The sequence below is a fragment of the Lonchura striata genome, chromosome 32, assembly GCF_050655825.1.
Source record: "Lonchura striata isolate lonStrDom1 chromosome 32, ASM5065582v1, whole genome shotgun sequence".
Lineage (NCBI taxonomy): Eukaryota > Metazoa > Chordata > Aves > Passeriformes > Estrildidae > Lonchura > Lonchura striata.
In genome coordinates this window covers 5025883-5049528 of record NC_140734.1, presented here as the reverse complement: position 1 = coordinate 5049528, position 23646 = coordinate 5025883, and the positions used below count along the sequence as shown (strand labels likewise).

The 23646-nt window shown below is 54.2% G+C and overlaps 1 long non-coding RNA gene and 1 pseudogene across 1 annotated transcript; both read left to right on the top strand.

The window, feature by feature from the left end:
- The first annotated feature begins 6611 nt into the window (after positions 1-6611).
- LOC144247819 (serine/threonine-protein kinase pim-1-like) lies at positions 6612-17406 on the top strand (annotated as a pseudogene).
- A 217-nt stretch (positions 17407-17623) lies between these two features.
- Positions 17624-19860, top strand: LOC146764629 (uncharacterized). The gene is made up of 3 exons (XR_014950695.1): positions 17624-18300; positions 18917-19028; positions 19460-19860. It is a non-coding gene; the product is annotated as an uncharacterized LOC146764629 (long non-coding RNA).
- Positions 19861-23646: the final 3786 nt, after the last annotated feature.

Below are 23646 nucleotides of genomic sequence, written 5' to 3'. Positions count from 1 at the left end.
GACTGGATGTGGGCCAGCCACGGCAGGGCATGGGCCACCAACAGCTTGGGGCACCTGCTCTCCTTTACAAATAACACCCTTACCTATGCACAACAGCAAGAGTCACTTTTCATACTGTTCTACCTTCAACAGGAAGGGCTGAAGATTCTTCCCGGTTCTGTTTCATCCTTTACCACTTAGATTTTCATACAGTTGGCTGCTGGCTGCATCTCTTAAAGGCTTTATTAGCACTGCACGTTTTACCCCACCTATCAGGGGAAAAAAAAATTAAAAAAAATATTCAGCTTAGACTTTGTTTTTAGTGTGGTTGGGCCACTCACATTTTGAGCAATTAATTTTCCATAGTACTTGTTCCCTTTTCCTTACTATTCATAAAAAGTTCATCTGGACTTAAAAAGCACCAGAATTACTGAGATTTCCCTCAATGCCCAGAAGGGAATCTAGCATAAAATATTCTCCCTGTGCACTGCACAACAAGAAATATTCAGAGGAAAATAGAGTGGCAGCTGAGGCTTGTGGAACTCCCAGAATACTGAGCCTGCAGAGGAGGCAAACAGCTTTGGCCTTGGTTGAGGGAACTTCTCCTCACAGATTCCTCTGAGAATGTGGCACTCCAGGAGGGGAAAGCTTTTAAACCTTTGCCTTACCTTCCTCCTGTGCTAAAATGTAAGGCTCTTCCTGAGAAAAAACTGAGCTACAAACAATTCTTCATTCTTCAACAAAGCTACTCAGGTTCTGGATTTATCTTAAAAGAGCAAAACCAAATGGGGTCAGAAATTTCTCATCAAAGCCTGTTTGAAGAGAAACCCCACCATATGAAAGAAAATATTTATTAGCATCAGTTCATTCAAAAGAAACCCTGCCCTGGATTGAGCAGCACTTTAAATGAACTTGAATTCACTTTCCTCACATATCAGCTGGTTTGGTTTGCTTTTTTTTGCCCTAGAGAGAATATTCAAATTATTTGCTCTTGACAGGACTCCTTGGCTGGTCCCCAGACCCGGCTCCTCATGATGCCTTTCCTGGGCTGTTAATGCAGCCTGTTAGCAGCACCTGGCTTTGCCACCCTGCTCATGGTAGTGGGGCACAGCTGGTGCCACGGTCCCCTCAGGTGCCATGGTCCCCTCTGGTGCCCCGGTCCCCTCTGGTGCCACAGTCCCCTCTGGTGCCCCGGTCCCCTCTGGTGCCACAGTCCCTCTGGTGCCCGTCCTGGTTTGTGGCATGTCTGTGCTGGTGGAGGATCCCTGCTTGTGCTGCTGCCTGTATTCAACAAGGCCGGTCCTACTCGCTAGCCAAAGAGAGAGCAAAGTCACTGCTTTGGGCAGCTCCTTTGAGCGAGTTTAACGCTTACTCATCTCTATGCCAGACCCCTGAAAAGCCACACAGCAACACATAAAGTCAGCTCATCGACAGAGGTGAGCAGGTCTGAGCGAACAGAAGGTTGGCTTTCAAGCACATTGGGTTTTTAATTTAGCGGAAGCACTCACTCGTTCACGAGCCTTACTTGCCCAAGTGGATTCTGCGATGCTGCTGTCTTGCTTGCATTCAAGAGAAAGCCGAGGGGAGAAAGGAGTTAAGAAATGAGAGACGCACCTGGGGCGCAGGCTCGGCAGCCAGACGGAGCAGGGCGGCACCGGGCCGCTTTGCCGGAATCCCTTTTGGTGCCGGACAAAGGCGGACGCTGCTTGGCGAGCGGCGCTGGAGCGGCGGCGGCCCCGCCCCGCCCGTCCCGCCCCGCCGCGGGCCGGGGCCGAGCGCTCGGCCGGGCGGGCGCTCGGGATGCTCGGGCAGCGCCGCGGGCCGGGCGGGCGCGATGGAGCCGCCGGAGGGCTGGGACCCCTACGGGCGGCCGGCCCGGCGCACGCAGTGGCTGGTCAGCGCCCTCGCCTCCCACTATGGGCTGGAGCGCGGCGTGGAGAACGAGATCGCCGTGCTGGCCACCGGCGATAACAATAACAATCATATCTATCTATCCTCTGCAACAATTGCCCTTTTCGTTAAACTTTTTAAAAGGTAAATATTGACTTAATTACTATTTTTGCACAACTTGGGGTATATAATGTTGCAGAGGAGAGATATGATTGTTATCTTAGCTAGCCGAAGGTCACTTCTGCCCTTGGATGAATCCTGGAGTGAAATGGACTGTTCCATCCTACCCCCCAAAAGATTGTGGCTCATCCTGCACCTCTGTACCTGCCCCTGAAGCATCGGAGTCTGTAACCCCATTGGCCCATGCCTTGTCCCAGCCCACCTAGGAGCTCCTGATAAGGGGGCTCCGAGGGGCCATGCGGCCTCTTGGACTTTCTCCCCCGCTCTTGGACTTCCTTCCCTCCTGGGGCTTCCCCTCTCCTAAACCCTCCGTTTCTCCCTCCCCTCCCCCGTCCTCCTAAGCCCGGCCACGTGCTACGCCTGAGAGCACGAGGCTCGGGCATTCCTGAATCCTCCAATAAACCTCTCCCCGCAAGAGCAAGCTTCAGAGATCTCTGCCTCCCTACACCCCCACCGTGCAGGAGAATAATCATCCCACAATATAACATATTGGTACTGAAACTACACTTACTACTCTAAAAACAATCAGGCTTATTTTACAGAGTTCCTTTAGCCAAGATGCAGAGCTCAAACCTTCAGATAAACTGTTTAGCTAGATTATTAATTGTAATCGAGGTGGCGTTTATTTCTTTACTGATTGAGCATTTTAACCTGTTGACTGCTTTAGTCTAATGGAAGAATTTAACTGAGGTATCTTTATCGGAACCTTCTGGGGAAGGTTCTATAATTGACTAGGTTGAAAAGGTCTATTAGGGCTTTGTATCAGCTAGAGATATGGTACCAGAGCTTGCAGTCTTGGCTAGAGCAACCCAGGCATTTGTCTTTGCTTAACCGATAGGTGAAAATTCAATACAAAATTTGAAACAAGAGAACACTGTAACAACAAGGGTACAAAAGTAACATGCATGTGAAAAAAAAATATGTCCATAGTCTGGGGTTGTTTCTGGTGGGCAGTTTTCTTCTTGGCTTTGCAGTTTAGGTCTGAGCAACTGCCTCCTGGTTTGCACCTGCAAAGTCACTGCCATTTGTGAGGGTACTGCCAGATTCTGGTGCGTGGTAGGACTTTACATTCTTTGCTGGGACCCATCTGAGTCCTTCGCCTGTAGAGACACAAGCAAACCCTCTCTCCCATGTTACAAGGTTGCATGGGCTTTCTATTTGTCCTGTGACTGAGGTTTTGATTAAGACTTTTATTTTTGGTTTTTTGTTGTTCAGAAAGTGTCTGTAAATGGGGATATCAGGCTGTCCTATACAGCAATTTGAAAAACTGTATGCGTATGGGGCTTTGCTGAACCTGTTTTGGGGTGTGGCCTGATACATTCCCCTCTTCTGTTTTAATAAGCTGCATTCTAGGGCCTCAGACGTCTTTTCTATGGTACTTCCCAACAGCTGGTAACCCTAGGAAAAAGGGAAACTACTATCTTTTGCTGCTTTTAGGAATTTTCTCTCGTCCAGAGATGGGACAGCTGTCCATTCTCTGGGACTATGAGGTTTGGATATATGCCTGTCTATCAGTTGGAGGTTATCAGTGCTTTTCTGGGCATTTTGGGAAACTGGGGTAGCAGGGCTGGTATTGGTAGGGGTAGTATAGTTCTTTGTGGATCCTGTATTCATCAAAGCAACTGCCAGGTGCTGTTCCTCTTTCCCTGGCTGCATGCTAAGCTGTAAGTCAGATGCAGCAGCTGCTGATAGCTGGGGTAGAGGGGCAGGAGGAGAGGTGTCTGTAAGCGAAGCCATCAGAGAGGAACCAGCGCATGTGGAAGGACGTATCGAGGATGAGGCTGCAGCTGTGGAATGTGGATACAGCATAGGAGAGGAAGCGGAGGCGTCCAGGGGCGGCAGGGGCGGTGGTGTGAGGGGAACTATTTGTTGCGCGGCTGGAAGGAGTTCCAGGCGGGTATCCGGCGAGGACGGCTTTAGCGGCTAACCCGGAAGTGACTCGGAATTCCCCGGCCGCGGCAGCGGGGGTGGAACTCCTTCTGGCTACTCTGGGGGTCCCACTGTTGCCGCCTCTGAGCTCGCGGGTTCTGGTTGATTGCAGACCGTGGCACGGGGCGTGGGGGAAGTGGCAGGCTCCATCGGCGGCGCGGCAGAGGCGGCAGGAACTGGCCAGACCGGGGGCACCGCGAACCGCGCATGCGTGGGGCGCACCACGTGTTCCGCCGGCCAAGCCAAGATGGCAGCCGCGTCTGCCGCCCCGCCGGAGCCCTCTGATGTCGGGCCCGCGCCGCGGGGAGGTTGCCAGGGGGCGGGGGGTGGCGGGGTGGCGGCGCGGGGCCCCGGGGTGTCCCCTCGCGGCCAGGGCTCAGGCTGGGGTGGGGACACCGGTCTTCCCGGTGGATTTTCCCACGTGGCCAAGATTGAGGGCGTGGCCACACGCTCTCCTGGCGCGGGCGGTGGCGGCAAGGCGGCCGCGGCAAGCGCCGGTTCGAATGTTTGTAGAAACACGGCAAAGCCTCTTTGTAACAGGCCATCAAAAATAGCAACCACCACTACTAGAGGGGTTTCGGGGGGAGCCGGGGCGGGCAGGAGCCCCGCGGGGTGCGGCGGGATCAGGGCAGCCCCGGCCGCCGGGCCCGCAGCCGCCGAGCCAACGCGGGCCGGCACAGAACGGCGCGGGGTGGGGATTGGGGGGGTGCAGAGGGGGGTCGCGGGGGCGGCTGGTGGGGGCGTGCGGCGCGGGGATGGAACGGGGCCGGGGCCGGCCGCGGTGGTTGGGGGGAGGGTCGCGGCGGAAGCGGCAGGGGTGGGGGCGGCCGCAGGGGCCGGCGCCCGGCGGTGCGGGGCGGGGGTTGGGCGGGTTGCGGGGGGGGGGGGGTTGCAGGGGCTGGGGTGGGGGCGGCCGCGGCGGTTAGGGATGGGGTCACGGCAGGTGGGGAGGGACGGGGTGGAAGGGGATCACGGCGGGGTCGTCAGCAGCCGCGCAGGCCAGCCACATGGCCGGGACTGGCTTTTGTGGAACGAACAATTCGGCCACCCCTCTAAAAGCTGGGAGCAAATCACAAGCATTGGGGTCTCTTCTGTAAATGTCAATAAAAAGCTTATCACCTACTGAGTCCCAGAATTCTTTGGTAAAGGCGGCTGACCATTCAGCATGAGGGAAGTGGGGCAGGACCCATTCCAGGAGATTTTTTAACTCTTTCTTAGGCAAAGTACTGTCATGACTACGTAAAGGATGGTTAAATTGCTTATAGAGATCTCTATCTGGAGCAGAGTGGGATTGTCCCATATTTTAGACCTGTGTAGCTCACCTCGAGTTCGCAAAAGAGAGACCCTCTCCTCAGGGGTCTGCACAGGCCCCCTCAGAGCTCCGGACATCTCTCCGGATGGCTTTTCCATGCTCGGGACCTTCAGACCTCTGCCCTCGGGGCTTCCAGCGCAGGAAGTGCTAGGCAGTGCTCAGTGCGCTCTCTTAACGTGGCTACGTGCCACCAGCTCACAGCTCGGGTTTGCTGCAGCTCCGCAGCGGTTCCTTGCTCGGGCAGTCCCAAGAGCTCCAAAAGCTCACTACTCATGGGCTATGGTGCTCGAGGGTAAAATGCCTCAGCAAATCTTTAAAGAGATAAGGCTTCTACGTTGCTTAGCAACGACAGCCTGTGCTCAGAGCGAAGAGGAGGCTATCACCGGTAATTACCATGCATGGAGGTGTCGAGATGCGTGGATTCCTTTTCCTTCCAGGTTGGACGCCAGTTGTGAGAAGAGTAATCTCCTGCACAGTGGGGGTGTAGGGAGGCAGAGATCTCTGATGCTTGCTCTTGGGGAGAGAGGTTTATTGGGGATCCGGGAATGCCCGAGCCTCGTGCTCTATGGCGTAGCACGTGGCCGGGCTTAGGAGGATGGGGGGAGGGGAGAGACAAAAGGAGAAGGGTTCAGGAGAGGGGAAGCCCCAGGAGGGGAAGAGGGGAGGAAGTCCAAGAGAGGGAGGAAGTCCAAAAGCGGGGGAGAAAGTCCAAGAGACCGCATGGCCCCTCGGAGCCCCCTTATCAGGGGCTCCTAGGTGGGCTGGGACAAGGCATGGGCCAATGGGGTTACAGACTCTGATGTTTTAGGGGCAGGTACAGAGGTGCAGGATGAGCCACAATCTTTTGGGGGGTGGGATGGAACAGTCCATTTCACTCCAGGATGACAAGGACAGAAGTGACATTCGGCTAGCTAAGAAAACAATCATATCTATCTATCCTATGCAACAATGTAGGAAAGAAATTAGGGAAGCTGAAGCTCAGTTTGAACTTAAAATGGCAACTTCAGTAAAGGCTAATAAAAATTGTTTTTATTAATATATTAATGGTAAAAGAAGGGTAAGGTCAACCTTTGTTCTTTATTAGATGTGGAAGGGAATTTAATAACTGCAGATGGAGAGAAGGAAGAGGTGCTTAATGCCATCTTTGCCTCAGTCTTTAGTGAGAAGACGATTTGCCTTCAGGACAATGTCCTTCTGGGCTGGTAGATGGTGTCAGGGAGCAGAGTGGGCCACTGTTATCCAGGGGGAGGCAATCAGAGAACTGCTGAGCTGCTTGGATGTTCATAAATCCATGGGACCAGATGGGATCCACCCCAGGGCGATGAGGGAGCTGTCAGATGAGCTTGCCAAGCTGCTCTCCATCATTTTCCAGCAGTTCTGGCTCACTGGGGAGGTTCCAGATGACTGGAAGCTGCCCAATGTGATGCCCATTCACAGCAAGGGTGGGAAGGAGGATCCTGGTAATTACAGGCCAGACAGTCTGACCTCAGTATCCAGTAAGGTCATGGAGCAGTTAACACTGAGTGTCACCACACAGCACTTACAGGATGGCCAGGGTGTCAGACCCAGCCAGCAGGGGTTTAGGAGGGGTAGGTCGTGTTTGACCAACCTGGTCTCCTTTCATGACCAGGTGACCCTCCTGGTGGATGCAGGACAGGCTATGGATGTGTCTATTTGGACTCCAGCAAGGCCTTTGGCACTGCCTCCCACAGCACACTCCTGGAAAAGCTGCAGCCCACGGCTGGGACAGGAGCACTCTGTGCTGGGCTCAGAACTGGCTGCATGGCCGGCCCAGAGAGTGGTGGTGAGCGGTGCTGCATCCAGCTGGGGACAGTCACCAGTGGTGTCCCTCAGGGCTCTGTGCTGGGCCAGCTCTGTTCAATGTTTTTATTGACCACATGGATGTGGGGATTGAGCCTTTCATTAGTAAATCTGCAGATGACACTAAGCTGGGAGCGTGTGTCCATCTGTTGGAAGGTGGGAGGGCTCTGCAGGGAGACCTGGAAGGGTTGGAGGGATGGGCAGAGTCCAATAAGATGAAGCTTAGTAAATCCAAGTGGCCATCCCTGCATTTTGACCACAAACACCCCCTGCAACATTACAGGCTGGGGATGGTGTGGCTGGTCAGTGCCCAGGCAGAAAGGGACCTGGGGGCACTGGTCTAAAGCCCGGTTGAACATGAGCCAGCAGTGTGCCCTGGTGGCCCAGAAGGCCAATGGCTCCTGGCCTGGATCAGGAATGGTGTGGCCAGCAGGAGCAGGGCAGTGATTCTTCCCCTGTGCTCGGCACTGGTTGGGCAGCACCTCAAGTGCTGTGTCCAGTTCTGGGCCACCCAGTTTGGGAAGGTCATGGAGGACCTGGAGCGTGTCCAGAGAAGGGCAGCAAGGCTGGTGATGTGCTTGGAACACAAGTCCTGTGAGGAACAACTGAGGGAGCTGGGGTTGTTTAGCCCAGAGAAGAGGAGGCTCAGAGGTGACCTTATCACTCTACACTCCCTGAAAGGTGGTTGCAGTCAGGTGGGGGTTGGTCTCTTTCTCCTCACAGCAGCTGACAGAACCAGAGGACACAGTCTTATGCTGCACCAAGGGAAATTTAGATTGGATATTAGGAAAAATGTTTTTTATGGAAAGGGTGATAAAGTACTGGAATTGTCTGTCCAGGGAGGTGATGGAGTCAGCATCCTTGGATATGTTTAAAAAAAGACTGGATGTGTCACTCAGTGCCATGGTTCAGCTGAAGTGGTGTTAGGGCATGGGTTGGATTTGATGACCTTAAAGGTCTCTTCCAACCCAGTAATTCTGGTTTCTGTGATTATGTGACATCACAGAGCAGGCTGTGACATCACAGGATGCCTGTATGACATCACAGAGCAAGCTGTGAGGTCAGAGAGTGTGCTGTGACATTATAGGGTGGCTGTGTTACATCACTGAAGGTGTTGTGACATCACAGGATGGGTCTGTGAGGCCACAGAGGTGCTGTGTGACATGATAAGTGGGTTTTGCCATCACAGAGCAGGCTGTGACATCACAGAGGAGGTTGGACATCACAGAAGAGGTTCTGATGTCACAAAGCTGTCTATGACATTTCAGGCTGGCTGTGTGTCATCACAGAATGGGCTGTGAGGCTACATAGAAGACTCTGCCATCATAGAGAAGGCCTCTGTGACATCACAGAGCAGCTGTGTGATGTCACAGAGAAGGCTGAGAAAATAGAGAGTGGGTTGTGCCATCACAGAGCTGACTGTGAAATCACAGAGCAGGCTGTGACATTAAAGCGAGACTGTGACATCACAGGCTGGGCTGTGACGCCACAGGGCAGATTTTGTGACATCACAGAGCAGATTGGGACCTCAAAGAGTAGGCTGTGACATCACAGAGCAGCTGTATGAAATCCCAGGTGGCCTGTTACATCTCAGAGTGGGCTGTGTGACATCACTGGGGCTGTGTGACATCGCAGGGCCTGTGTGACATCCCAGGGGTCCTGTGACATTACAGGGGCTGTGTGACATCACAGGAGCTGTGTAACATCGCAGGGGCTTTGTGACATCCCAGGGGCTGTGTGACATCACTGGGGCTCTGTGACATCACAGGGGCTGTGTGATTTCACTGAGGAGGTCACTCTGCCCCAGTTTCCCCCAGAGAAGTCCAACACTGCTCATGCACAGGGGGGTCCCCTGTACCCCCGGGTCCCCCCGCCCCCCTCGCCACAGCCTCCCCCAGAGGATGTTCCACGAGATCGACCCCAGAGCCCGACACAGGGACGAGGGCTGGGGCTGTGGGGGGTGGGACGGGGGGACAGGGACCCCCTGGCAGTGTCCCTGTGTCCCACAGGGCCAGAGCCTGGGCCAGGGCTCCTTCACCCTGTTACCAACGAGGGCTTGAGAGCGCTGAAAAGTCCACGGCAAGGGAGCAGCAAAAACCAGATTTAATATTAAGCGACAGCACCACAGCGTTCCTTGGCAAGAGTCACTCTGCTCCTGACTGAACACTTCACACTTAAGGCACCCCTAGGAAACAAATCAACCACAAATCCAAACAAAATCCAGGCAATCAAACTGAAATGATCAGAGAACTGTCCCTTTATGTGGCACAGGGACACATAGAACAGTGAGGGCAAGGATAAAAGGAATATGGGCCAAAAGCTGAACAGAGCTCAAATTTAACAGGACTTAACTTATACCTTAACCTTAACTTCTACCTTCAACTTCAAAATTTAGCAAAAGAACAGATATTAACAGTATTTAACATAACTTTTAACCTACGACTTTTCAATTTAACAGAGGAATATTGTTTAACAGTATTTAGCTCAGCTTATAACTTATAGCAAAAAACAACTCTTAGCAGCATTTAATTTAGCTTAGGCTGCATCACTTGACCTCACTTACAGGCCTGACAGGCTCAGCTATCCAGGGCACTCAGAGCCCTCAGAGAGCAGCATTTCTGCCACATTCCCCAGCACAGGCACTCCTGTGTGCACACAGACACAGAGAGTCAGTGCAAGGCACCTGTGAGAAATTCCCCTGAGGGTGGGGAAATGCTCCTTGAGGATGCTTTGGCATCTCCCCTGCAGGGAAGGGTTGAGCCTGGAGGAGTGGGGGGATCGGCCCAGGCTCCCTCGTTGTTTGGGATCCCCGAATTCAGCAAACGGGAGAGTTCCCGGCTCGGAGAGGCCCCACTCAGAGGGAGTTGCTGGCCCAGGAGAGCTCCAAGGGCTCCTTTTGGAGCGCTGTTTGTAGGGCCCCAAGAGAGGGGCTGCAGTCCCAGCCATGTTTCATCCTGGCCGCACTTGGCATCAGCAGCTTTCTTTGGCAGGGTGAGAACAGGGATGTTGTGCCACTGAGGGGACACAAACAATTCCCAGGGCTGCTCCTAAAGTAACCAGGAGCTGGCTGGGCAGCAGCAGTGCCTGGAGCAGACAGTGTTTGTGATGAGCTCCAGAGGAGCTGAGCCCAGGGGCTGCTGGCCAAGACCGAGGCCCAGTGAGCATTTCTCAGCTGGCAGGGCGGCCTGAGAAGGGGAGGAGGGAATGCACCAGCACAGGAACCATGGAAACAAGGAGCCATTGTGACACTGTGGGGCCTGTGAGACCAAGGGGCCATTGCGACACTGTGAGGCACCATGGAACAATGGACACCATTGTGACACTTGGGGGACACATTGGATCATGGAGACCATTGGGATACTATGATGCCCAATGGAATCAGCAAAGCATTGTGACACTGTGAGGCCTCATGGAACCAGTGAGACCATTGTGACCCTGGGGTCCCCACAGAACCAAGAGGACCATTGTGACACTGTGGGGCCTCGTGTCATCAGTGGTCCATTGTGACACTGTGGAGCCAAAGGAGACCATTGTGACACTGCAAACCCCCATGGTCCAAAGGTCCATTGTGACATTGTGGGCCTCATGGATCAGAGGACTCACGTGTCATTGTGGGGCCTGGGGAACCATGGAGACCATTGGGACACTCCGTGGCCTCATGGAATCATTGGAACCATTGTGAAACTAAGAGGTCTCATGGAACCCAGGGGCTATTGTAACACTGTGGGACCCCATGCAACCAAAGGAACACAGAACAGGTCTGGCTGGTTTGGCCTCCCCTGGACTGCCTGACTGGTCCAGCTGACCTTGGCATGTTAAAGGTCTCTTCTCCTCTGCTACTGGGGCTCACTGGGACAGGAAACACTGGGGCTCCCTGCTTTCCTTTCAGTGGAAAAGAACTCTCCTTCTCCTCCAAGTGGCCATGGCCAGAACTGGGATTTTACGTCCAAGTGTCCTTTTATCCAGGGATTGTTCCCATAGGAATATTGCCAGGACAAGTCTGGTTGGAAGTGGTTTCATGAGGGTCACCTCTCATCTGTGCCCAAAACACTGGGGAAGGCTCCATGCTTTCCTTCCTATGGGAAAGAATTGTCCTGTTGTGTGTTTTTCTTTAGTTTGATATTTGTTCTGTGTATGTTCAACCCCCAACCCCTAATCTCCTCCCTTGCCCAGTTTTCAATCTTCCCAAGCTCTTCCCTACCCCCCTCCTCTCCAAGTTGTCAATCCTCCCTTTCCCTGCCCCTTTCCCCAGAACATTCCCTGTCACTCCTCCTAGCCTCCTCCCCTGCTTCCAGAGCATTCCCTGTCTATTTAGTGAGGCTCAACACCCTTTTGGTTACTTTGTGTTACTCCACTGCCCTGTTTCCCCTGATCGGTTTGTGCTCTGTTAGTTCCTCCTTAGACTCTTCCCCAGGGTACCCTCACTGGTTGCTGTTCCTATACCCCGCCTCTTGAGTTCTGGTATAAAACCTTTGTTCGCCCTCCCCAGAGGGTCTAGGGGCTCACTGAATGAAACCATCCTGTTCACCCCCAAGTCCCGTGTTGCCTCCCCACACCAAGTGGGACTGCAGAGCTTCACAGGGGGAGCAGCCGCCCGTTCTCTTCCCTCTCACCCCCCAGCACTCCACCGCTCGGGGTATCGCGGCGAGAGAGCCTGCCCGCATTACAACCTTCTCCTGCTTCTCCAGGTGCCCATGGCCAAAATTGGGATTCTGTCTCCAAAATTCCCTATATCCAGAGGCTGCCTGCAGACAATCTGCCATTCCTGACAAGTCTGGCTGACCTTGGCTTTGTGAGGCTCTCATCCGCCTTCCAAACACTGGGGCTCTGTGCTTTCCTTCCTATGGAACAGAATTCTTATCCAGGTGCCTATGTCCAGAATTGGGATTACACCTCCAACATTGCCTGGTGTGAAAGACTGGAGGAGATTGTTGGCTGGAAACATTCTGTGTGTGGGGGAGGAAGGGGCAGGTCCAGCCCTGCCCGGCCCTGGAACCCCAATCCCCCAGAGCCTCTATCCCAGCCCAGCAGTGTCTGCCAGTCCCTGCCACAGCACAGGCAATGCTCCACAGCCACCTCTGGAGCTCCCAGCCCAGCTCCTGAGTGACCAAATGACCCCAAGTCCTCCCTGGGGCTGGGGCAGCAGAACTCAGAGGCACCAGCGGCTCCAGCTGGGAAATGGAGTGTGGGATGGGGCTGTGAAAGCCCTGCCTGGGCTGTGCCAAGCAGGACACACAAGCCCTGACCCTCATCCCCCAAGCAACTCTCTCAAGGAGACATTTAAAAGGAATTGCAATTATTTGTGTACTCTGAGTTAGATTCACTGGAGAAATAGTGCCCCAGAGCTCATTAACATTCAGAATACTTGAACAAGCCAAGTCTCTGGGAATAATTTAAGTTTTCAAATCTTTTGTGATTAATTAGGCAGGCTATAATAGTGTATTCAAAGTGAATGCTTTATTTTTACAAAGACACAGAAAAAATTTGTTAGGTCCTGTTTCATTTTTTTACTCCACATAAATGAATATGTGCAATCTCCACTTGACACTGAATCCAAGTAGCTCCTCATGCAGTTGGAATAGATATGAAAATCAAGACCCTTGATGGCTGACAATCCATCAGACTCTGTCCCTACCCCCACCCCACCATTTCCCCCATCCAAGCCCTGACCCTCAGAGCAGCCTTGTGCAAATCTGAGCTCCCTCCAGCCCAGGCTGCACCTGCAGGTTTCAGCTCCTTGGCTCCAACCCCCACCTGCTTTCCTTGGAGTAAGAGCTGCCTGAGACACAGAGGGATGTTCATTTCTTGTCAGCCAACAAAGCCAAGGGAAGGCAAAGCTCCATCAAATCCAGAAGTCGTTCCTCTGCTGGCTATTAAATCCACTTTGCACAGTAGCCAGTCTCAGAGCAATGGAAAACACTTTCTGTGCCCAGCACAGATCCCAAGGTCCCCCCAAACCCTCCCTGCCCCGATTCTGCCCAAATTTGCTCTTTGCACACACGAGTCACGTGCTGAAGTCAGGAGCTTCCTCCATGCCCAGAGGGAGGAAAAGAGAGAAAGTGGATGAAGAGCTCTCCTGTGCAGAGCCAAGGTCCAAGTGCCCCTGCAGTGGGAGCCACAACTCATCAGGTTTGTGTCCTTTGGGCTCAGGGATGGTGACACTCAGAGGCACAGAAAGGTTTCTTGCCAACAAACAGGAGTTGAACATTTGAACAATTTAATCACCATCACAGACTTTCCTTTTTCTTGGAACTGTTTAAACCTGCTCTGGACTGAAAACCCAGAAAAACACCGGTAGCTCACACCTGTGGCCAACCGAGGTCTGGGACCCTGCATTCCAGTGCCAGAGGGAGTGAGAAGAGACCGAGTGAGCCAACAACAACCCACAAAGACTTTCTGAATTGCCATCTCTTCAGAACTCTGAGGGGGTTTATTTCATATTATTCATGCTTGTGAACACTTTACTTGTTAAATAAACTGATTTTTTCCACTTTTCTCCAGGGAAGTCTTCTCCTGAAATAGTAGGGCGAGGGGCTGCTTGAACTTGATTTGTAGACGAACTCCTTTTGAAGGTTTCCTCACAAAATTTGCCCTAAACCAGGACAAACAGTCACAATTGTGCCACTTCACCAGTGGCACAACTCCCCAGCCCCCCAGGAAAAGAAAGGACATGTAAAGTTCTCTAAACATTTGGCCTGCTTTGCTGCAAAAGTCGTGCTGCATACACAGTGCAGTGTGGAAAGCCAAGAGAAGCTGCAGCAGGTGGCAAATCTTGGGACCTTATTCTCCATGAGAGGTTCCTGACAAGAGCAGACAGAAGATTCCTGGAGAAGTGGAACAGCTTTGCAGAAGTGCAATGAAAATGAAAGAAAGTATCTAAGATGTTTTCCTCTTTATTTCTATGCTCCCCTTTTCCATATTGCACGACTTCTCCATGCCATGAATTCCAAATGGATCTCACCTCTAAGATGGGTCACTTAGCAAGTTATAAACATTGTAAAATACCATGAGCTATACGCAGTTTTCCTTCCCCTGTTTTTACTGGAAAGCAACGCTGGAGACATAAGTGCAGTGCTTGGGTCACGTACGAATCCTACAGCAAGTAATGTGTCCCAAGGGTGTTTGAGCCTCAGCAAGGACAATGCACAGCAGCGACACAGCAGAGGGGATTCCTCTGCCAGTGTGCAGGAGTCAGGACTCTGGATCTGGGCTCCACACTGCAAAGTTCCCGTGTCTGGACAGACGAAGGGGCTGTCCCCGGGGCGCGCGGGGCTCGGCCGTGGGGCTCGTGGGGCGAGCGGGGAACGGACACGCGGACAAACGGCCTCGGTGCTTCAGTTGCAGAGGCAGCAGCGGCGGCGGCGGCGGCGGCAGCAGCGGCGGCAGCAGCGGCAGCAAAAGCAGTTTTTCTCTTCTTTCTCTTTCTCTTCTCTCCCGCTGTCGGACACCTTCCCCTCGGTGTCCTTCCCCGGTGTCCCTCTCCTCTCCCCGCCTCCTTCTCCCCATGCCGGGCCGGGCCATGCCCCCGGCCCGCCCCCGGCCCCGGGCGGGGCTGCCCCGTCCCCGGCCCCGCCCGCCCCGCCGCGGTCTCGCCTCCGCCCGGCTCTGGCCGTGCTGGCGGTGGCGCTGCCGGGCGGGCATCAGTGCCTGGGGCTGGGCCGGCATCGCCGCCCTTTGGCTCCGCCTGGCCCGAGCCCGGCCCCGGCCCCGCCGCAGGGTCCGGCCCCGGCGCCGGCGCCTCCCGGGCCCCGCGGAGGACACACGCGGCACGGCCGCTCCCGCCGCCCCCGCTGCGGCTTCCCCGGCCCGAGCTCCGCCGCTCGGCAGCGCGGCCGCCGGCCCCGAGCCTCCCGTGTCCCGTTGCCGAGACCGAAGGCCTGGGGATGGCCGGCCCGAGGCGCTCGGGGGGCGCTCGGGGGCCGCTCCTGGCCCCGGGCCGAGCGCTGACAGCCGCGTCCCGCCCGCAGGGAAGGCGCAGGAGGCCCTGCAGGAGCGGTACCGAGTGGGTTCGCTGCTGGGGCGCGGCGGCTTCGGCAGAGTGTTCGCAGCCACGCGGCTCTCGGACGGCGCCCCGGTGAGCGGCGGGGCCGGCGGCGGGCATGGAGGAGGAGGAGGATAGGGAAGGAAGAGAAGGAGGAGGAAGGAGGAGGCGGAGGAGAAGGAGGCAGGAGGATGGGGCTCGGCAGGGCGGGCGGCGAGCTCAGCCCGCTGCTGCCTTTGGCTTGCAGGTGGCCATCAAAAGGGTGCCACGGAACCGCGTCCGGCGCTGGGGCGAGCTGGTGAGTGAGCGGGGCCAGCGGGAACAGCCGGGCCGTGCCGGGCGGGGATGAGGCGAGGCCCGGCATGGGGGAAGCCACCAGGACGCCTCGATGGGGAGCGGGCGTGGGGCCAGCGCAGGGCGCAGAGCATCCCGGGCTGGCTGAGGGGTTCCCCTGCCCTGGCACGACATCAGTCCCACTGGTGGCACCGTGGTCCTCCCGCAGCCCGATGGCACCAGCGCACCCCTGGAGATCGTCCTGCTGGACAAGGTGTCCACCGGCTTCCCTGCTGTGATCCAGCTGCTGGAGTGGTTTGAGCTCCCCAACAGCATCGTGATGGTGCTGGAGCGGCCGGAGCGGTCTCAGGACCTCCTGCATTTCATTCGGGCACGGAGGTTCCTGTCTGAAGAGGTGGCACGGGAGCTGTTCCGCCAGGTGCTGGAGGCCGTGCGGCACTGCACCAGCCGCGGGGTCCTGCACCGTGATATAAAACCAGAGAACATCCTGGTTGACCTGGCCACTGGCCAGGCAAAATTGATCGACTTTGGCTGTGGCACCTACCTGCAGGACACAGCCTACACTGACTTTGCAGGTGAGCCCGGGCAGGGGTGTGCTCTCGGTCCCACCATCTCATGGCCCAACATCTCACAGGCCAAGCTGGGTGTAGCAGCGAGGATTCTCCCTTTTGCTGCCAGTCAGGGTACTGAGTCTTTACCTGAGTTGCTTTTGAGCGGGGCTGGGTGGGGAGGCATCTTCCAGCCCTGCTGGCAGCCTTTGCTCACCACTCTGCCTGGGGCTGGGGTTGGAGCAGCAGCAGCCAGCCTGACAAAAGCACCCATGGGTGGGGGTAGCAGAGGAGGGGGCCAGGACCAGTGCACCAGCCAGTTTGGTGTGCAGGCGAGAGGAAGGGCTTGGACTGCTCTACTCACCTTGTTTTCATAATATTTTATGAAAACATAAAATATTGGCTTCATAATATTTTTGGGGCACTGCAGGCAGGGAGGATAAGGACCTGTTTTTTCCCCCAGCCGTGACTGGGTTTTTGCTTTACATGTCATGGTCAGGCCTTGCTGGGGCTTCTGCTGCCCTCTTCCAACACCAGTGGCTTCTTATCCAGCCCTGAGTTTGTACACAAGTCCCAGGTGCTGGCGAGAGTGCAGCAGTCGCCCCGTGTGTCACTGGGGCAGCCCCTGCATGCCCAGGGATGCTGGGCCAGGCTCTGGAAGCAGCAGCATCCCCCTGATGAACTCCATCTGTATTCCACAGGAACACTGTCATACAGCCCCCCGGAATGGACCCGCTTGGGCTGGTACCATGGCGAGGCAGCAACGATCTGGTCCCTGGGCATCCTGCTGCACCAGATGGTCTGCGGGCAGCACCCTTTCAGGAGGGGCCAGAAGATCAGCTGGGACCATCAGCTCTCGCTGCCACAGCGGCTCTCTCCAGGTGGATCCTCATCTCTGGCCACGGGGGAATACCAGTGCTGGGAGACAGCAGCGGGCTTGTGAGCATCTCGCTCTGGCAGCTGCTGAGGAGGTGGCACATGTCCTGCTCTCCTGCTCTCCTCCACGATAGGGAATTAATAGGAATGTTTAGTCCCAGCTGGGAGCACAAAAGCAGCATGGCCTGGGCATGGGAAGAGTGGGGCAAAGCAGACAGGAGCCTTCTCTATCTGACCGGTGGTTTCTGGTTTCTCTGCCCAGAGTGCCAAGATCTTATCAGGTGGTGTTTATCCATGCACTTCTTGGACAGACCTTCCTTAGAAGACCTGTTCTGTGAACCATGGATACAGGATATTCACCTGCTGTAGAAGAAGGGAGAGAGCCTCATGCACACTTTGCTGCAGGGCCCTGGTAAGTTACAGCTCCACACATGCTCTGGCAATCAGAAGCAAGGAAACCCAGATTTTTTCCCTGCCTGTATCAATGCACTGGGGTTGTTGGGTGGGAACACGCAGCCCTTGTGCTGGAGCTGAGCTGCTCTGCCCAGCACTGGTGGTTGCCATCCAAGGTGGTTTTGCTTGTCCCAGTTGCCTGACAGCTGAAGCCCTGGGCAGAGCCCTGACAGCCTGGTCTGACCCCCAGGGAAGGAGAAGGAGCCCCTGGAGAAGCTGTACCAGGTGGGGCTGCTGGAGACAGCGAGGACAACATCAAGGATGACAACCTCTTCCTCAACTTGGCTACTGGCAGCTGAAGATGATGGACTTCTGGCACCTTCTCCAAAGCCAGGCTCCACAGTGAATTTGCAGATGAGTCCACAGCTGGGGAAATGCTCCCAGATTTGGGCATTGCTCAGACTGGCTGGGAACAAAAGGTTCCCCCTGTGCTGGGGCAGATGCAACTTCAGTCGGCTGCCCAGCTGCTTTTTGGCAGGGCTGGGGGCATGGGTTGGGGTGGATACAAAATGGGAGTTGGCTCCTGGCCCTGCTAACAGCCCCCACCACCCAGCATGGCCTGGGCTGAGGCTGGGGCTGGGGCAGCCAGCCCGACACAAGCAAACCCCCATCGTGGGAGCAGAGGTGGGACTCCAGAACCTGTGCAGGGGCTGCTGTGCTTTGCAGGCAGGGAATGGCTTGGGCTGCTCCACTGCCCTTGTTTGCTTTGTGATCACTGTTATTTTGGGGGGTAGCTCAGGAGGGAAGAGAGAAAGTGTGGGCTTCTCTCCCCCATGGGTGGGATTTTGCCTAGCATGTGGGGGTTGGGCCTTCCTCAGACCCCTGACAGAGATAAGAGTTGTTTTCTTGTTTCCCCATGTCTCTAATCACTTTTCAACATTTTGTTGTTTGTTTCTTTCGAGGAAGCGTTCTATGTAAGGTCCAGTCAGGATTGGGAAACGATTGGGAGCAGCTGCAGCGTGGATGGGCCGTGCCCTTGGAGAAGGCTGAGGACATCGTTTGGGACCAGCTTTTCTCCCAGCGGAGGACGGCGTGAGGTGAGTCCTGGCCTGCTTGGCATGGTGGGATCAGAGCTTTTGGGAGATGGCAACAAGCACAAGGAGGCTCCTGCTCTGGGCAGCTGCTGAAGGCTGGATGTGCTGTGGCTGGCTGCAGGCTGGGAATGTCCTGCCCTCCTGCTCTGCTCCCAAAGGCAGCAGTGATGGGCAGCTCTGGGCACAGCCAGCATGGCCTGGGCTCTTTGGGCAGCTGGGACAAGGGGACAGGAGCCTTCAGCTGACGGGTGGTTTCTGGTTTCTCTCCTTGCAGCCGGGCTCTGCGGGTGCTGAGGCTGCTCTGGGCTCTGCCAGGGCTCTGCTGGGCTCTGCCCTGGGCACAGCTGGGCTGGCTCTGCCCTCACATTGCTCTGACAGCTTTGCATCAGACGAGCCCATTTGAGCACAGTGCCTGAGCTTTCTGCTTTGGCAGGTGAGTGAGACTCTCCTGCAGGCCAGGAGATTGCAGCTGGGGTCACACATTCAATTGGCAAGGACCCAGACTCTCCACCGTCCCAGCTGAACCCCTGAATCTCTGCAGGAATGCCTGGATCTCCACTATTCATTCTTCATTGCTTTTTGGCTGGAATTGTGCAGTTGCACTTTCTTCCTCCTCTAGAAGTGCCATGAGTGGCCAAAGCTGGAAAGTGAGCCGTGTTCCTGAGGCAGTGCAGTCTGGAGCTGATGGATGGAGAGTTGCCCTTCCCACTTCCAAACCAGAGCAAAAAGCCGTAAGTGGGATTTTTCATCCATTAGAAACCCCTGACAGTTTCAGAGGGAATGTGCAGCTCATTCACAGAGTGAGAAGGAAGGTCATCTTCTAAAGGATTTGGGGTTTGACAGAGTTTAGATTTCCAGTCCTGCCTGGAGCTGGAAGGGCCCCAATCAATTTCCTATTTCTTTGACCACAATTTAAAATAACAATGTTGGAAACAAGCCCCAAAAACTTTAAAAAAGGCTGCTGAAGTCAGTAAGATGGATCCATGCCATCAGCACATTCACAATGTAAATAACTGAGTTCTCTTTTTAAAAAGATCATTTACCTCTTAATGCAAAGTTACAGAAGTTGTTTCACTAACACTTGGATTTTATTTGTATCTTTTACAATTCATCTAATTGGATTTGTTTTCTTTTTCCTTTTTTTTTTTTTTCCTCTAAATAGAGGTTCTGGCCCTCTTGCAGCCAAAAGGGAAAGGGCCCCACCAAGCCTTGTTACCCACAGACAACATGGTAAAACTGAACGCTAAAGGACCTTGTGGGCATTATTCTGGAATTAAAAAGGTGCCAGCTCCATGGACAACAGAATTATTGTTCCTAACTTGAATGAGATTGAGCAAAAAGAATGAAGAATTGTGTCACTAAAGTACTACTGATGTCTGTAATTTGTACCTTGATAGTCAGCCAGAACCTTTGTTTGCCAAAACACCTCCAGAGTTTCTCCAAGGGATCAGTCATCAAAAATGTTTTGAAAATGTAAAGACCAAGGTAGCCAAAGCACTCAGTGTCACTAATTGCTGGGTATGTTCTCAGCTGAAGCTGGGAGGAATGGGGTTCCCTCGGAGGGCTCACCCTGTGGGGTGGCCAGAACTCTGTCAATTGGCCCTGCCTCGTAACGGAGTCAGTGAAGGGACAGTTACAGAAAACTCTGCTGTGGGACACAGGAATACAATGATCAGTGAGACAGGATTCACTCAGATTTCCCGTCAGGAGAAACCCAACCCTGTTATAGTTCTAGAGGCTACAGTGTCAGAAGATTTCTGTGCTTTACCATCACTGCCAATGTCAGTAGAACTTGGGGTGCTGCAGCTGGTCAGTGTCAGTGTCACACCACTCCCAGCTGCAGGGCCACCATTTAGGCTCCTTCAGCAACAAGCACATGGAAGACTTAGGGCCCAGAGAACATTTTCCACCCAAAGAGTGCCTTGGGTTTCAGAAAGCAAAAGATTCTGGTTCACCCTACGCCCCATTTGCGCTGCTCTGTCCCGTGGAGCTGACATGAATGAGCTGAATGGATTATTAGAATAGGTAGCAAATGATGCTGTTAAAATGTCCAATAGCACATCCTATGAGCTCCAACAAACACAAATGTGGACTCCAGAGAACCGCATGGCCTCGGATTATCTTCTTGCTGGCCAAGGAGGAACCTGGGCTATCAGGGGACGGGGATGTTGCACTGCTAGCAGTGATGGGTTTGAAGGCCAACAGTGAGGAATCACCTTGACAGAAAGAGCAGTAGAAGAGTGGCAGAAAGAAGAAAATTTTTCTTGGTGGGATTGGTTTCATGGCTGCCAAATTAGAGGCTGCTGTGAAATGCATTCGTGGCAGGGCCTGTCATCATTGCAGTGTGCGCACTTGGTGAGTTGCTGGGACACTTTGTGCTGGGAAGTGGAGTATTGAGACCTTCCTTAAAAGAGACAGTGTCAAGAAAAGAGAGGCATTTGGTAAATAAGAGAGAAGAGCAACAATTTAAGCATGTTTTAAAAGGAACGTGAATAGTTCTGAGTAATGAACTTAAACTGCACTTAATTGTAGAACAAGAGGAGATGCCTTTATGCCTAATACCTAAATCTAAGCTGTGTTACTGAAAGAATTGTTACGAAGGTTGTAGTTGATTGTAGGTCTCAGGACCAATCAAAGTACCAAGGCCTGAACAGGTTGTGATTAAAGCCTGAACAGGCCCTGAGGCAAAGCTCACCTCTAGCTGAACCTTCCAAGCAAATGTTGTATTTGTATCCACTCATTAACGAAGCATGATTAATAACATGATCAATGTATGTGTTCCTTGATAAAACATGGATTTATCTTTCTGTATTTAGAAACAGACAAGGCCCCATGTGGCCTTGTTTGGGGGTGAAGGATCAAAGTCAACTCCCTTGGTTCCTCCTTCAGCCCTGGCCAGGCTTTGGGAGAAAGCAGTCAGGAGAATGAAAGCAGATGTTCTCACACTAGCAGTGATGCCAGCTTGTTTGTTAAACAGTGTAAAAGCTGGGTCCTCTCCCAGCTTTGGGGTTGGAGCTTCATTGGCTGCAGAGGTGGAGGCACCTGCAGGAATTCCCAGTGTCTGGGAGTGGCTCTCCAGTCCTTGGCTTCCCCCAGCTGATGTGTGGCTGTGGATGATGCTAAAACCTGAGGCTAACTGGTGATGGATCTTTCCTTAATCACTCCAGGCAATCTCTGGTAACAATGACTGGATGCATTGCTGAGCTTTTTTGTAATGCTTTGCTAATGATGATGTGATTTGCTGAGCTTATCCTTTTGTAATTCTTTGCAGCTGTGCATGATATAAATGACACAATTCCTTCACTTGGTGTCTGTGTCTTTGGTGCTGACCCTGCCCACTGGTGAAACAGGGCCCCCTCCAGCCTAAGTGTTACCTGGGAAGAGAAAAGCCATCACTCCAAATGTCCCCCCTTCCTCCTTGTTCCCCCCACTTTATACCCTGAGCGTGATGCCCTATGGTCTGGGGTATCCCCGGGGTCAGTGGGGGCCACCTGTCCTGGCTGTGTCCCCTCCCAAGCTCTCCCGCAGCCCCAGCCCCTCTCCAGCGTGGCCAGAGGAGGGGCAGGCCAGGCTTTGGCTCAGTGGGAGCTGAGCAAGAACAAAAGCATCTCTGTGTGCCCAGCCCTGTGCTCAGCACCCGGCCCAGCAGCGTCTCAGTGCCAGGGTCTGTGCCATCAGTCCCTGCCAGGGGTTTCCATGGCACCTGCCAGGCCAGGTGACCCAGGTGTGGTGTCCCAGTGAGGGCTGCCATGCAAACAGTGCCCAGAACTGCCCCTTTCTGTCTGCCTGACCCGGCCTTGGCCCTGGCCCTGGTGTTTGCTGCTGGTTCCGCGGCGCCTGACCGGCCCGCGCGGCACAGGGCAGGCGGCCACGGCACAAACCCACAGCAAGGGCTCCCCTCTGGCTCTGGGCAGTGACAGCAGCCCTGAGCAATGGGCTGGCGCAGTGGGGTCGGTGCAGTGTCCATGGCAGCAGTCCCTTGCAATGGCCAGTGCAGGTTGGGATGATGATCCACCCTCACAGCCGGCCCAGGGCAGGTGTGCGGTGCCCTTCCCCACAGCCTGTCTGCACAGAAGCACTTCCAGGGCTCTCTGCCTCTCCCTTCCCTCACTCTTGAGTCACTCACACACCTCCCAAAGACCCACTGGGAGCTTTGAGCTGCAAGGAGTGCAAAGCTGGTCTGTCCTTCAGGAGTTGCTCTCATTCTGCCCTGAGCCAACTCTGGATTTGTGTTCATTGCAGAACTTCCTGTGTGTCTACAGCATTCCTTGCAGGGCTCTGCCTTGGGGAAGGGGAACCTCCTTGAGATACCTAGGGCTTGGCACACACTTGAGGAGTGTGTCTGTTTTAAATAGGGAAGCTTAGGAGTTTTAGATTGCTTCAAAAAATAAAAGAAGAAAACCCCTCTTTGCCTGAGCGCAGCCATTTCTCCAAGCACAGCAGGTCCCAGGTGACTGAACAGAGACAGGACGGGCTTGGGCTATGTGGAGCAAGGTTGTCCACACTGCCTCAGACCTCAAGGCACAGCTTCTCTGCCTAGGCCAGACATCCTCAGGAGAGTCCCTGGGCCAATATCAGTCGCTGAATGCTGCAGCCACCTCTGCTCTAAATAGAACAATCATAAAATATACTCTTCAAAGAGGAATGTGGATTTATTGGAAGTTCTTGCAAATAGTTTTCCATCAGTATTGTAGGAAACCTTCCTAATGGACTGCACTAGAGCAGAGGGAGATCAGGGCAGAGCCATGGTTTGTCAGGACTTGCTTGATCCCAGTGAGCCCCATGGTGCATTTAGAGCTGAGCCCTGGAAGCTCAGGGCCTGAGAGGAGATTGCGCCAACCTAACCAGGAGTCAAAGTCCGAGGGAAAACCCAAAGTGTCTCAAAGCATGAATGGGTCCCCTGAGGTCCATACACAACACAGACCCCTCATGGACTCGTTGGAGGAGAGAATTGGAGGCCGGATGGCACAGTGTGGGAAGGAAAAAGGGAAGTACCTTAAAAGAACTGCAGCACCTTGAAGCATTAATGAGCCCCATTGAGTGTTGTTACTGACAAAGAATCTCCAGGGACCAATTCCAGCAGATAATTGGAGGCCATGGTTGCACAAAGCTCTCAGGGACTCCAAGGCAAAGCCCAAGTCCTTGGAAGAAGCTGCAGTCCCTGGGAGCATGAAGGAGGGCCCAGGGCCATTGCTGCCCAAGGCTGCCCAGGCCAGGAGTGCAGGGAGGCAAAGGCTCTGTGTGGGCAGCTCAGCTGCTGAGCAGAGCCTGGGCTGGCTGGAGGCAGCAGAAAGGCCAAGGCCTGAGCCCCAGCCCAGGGAAGGCAGATCCTGTCCCTGCCCGCTTGCT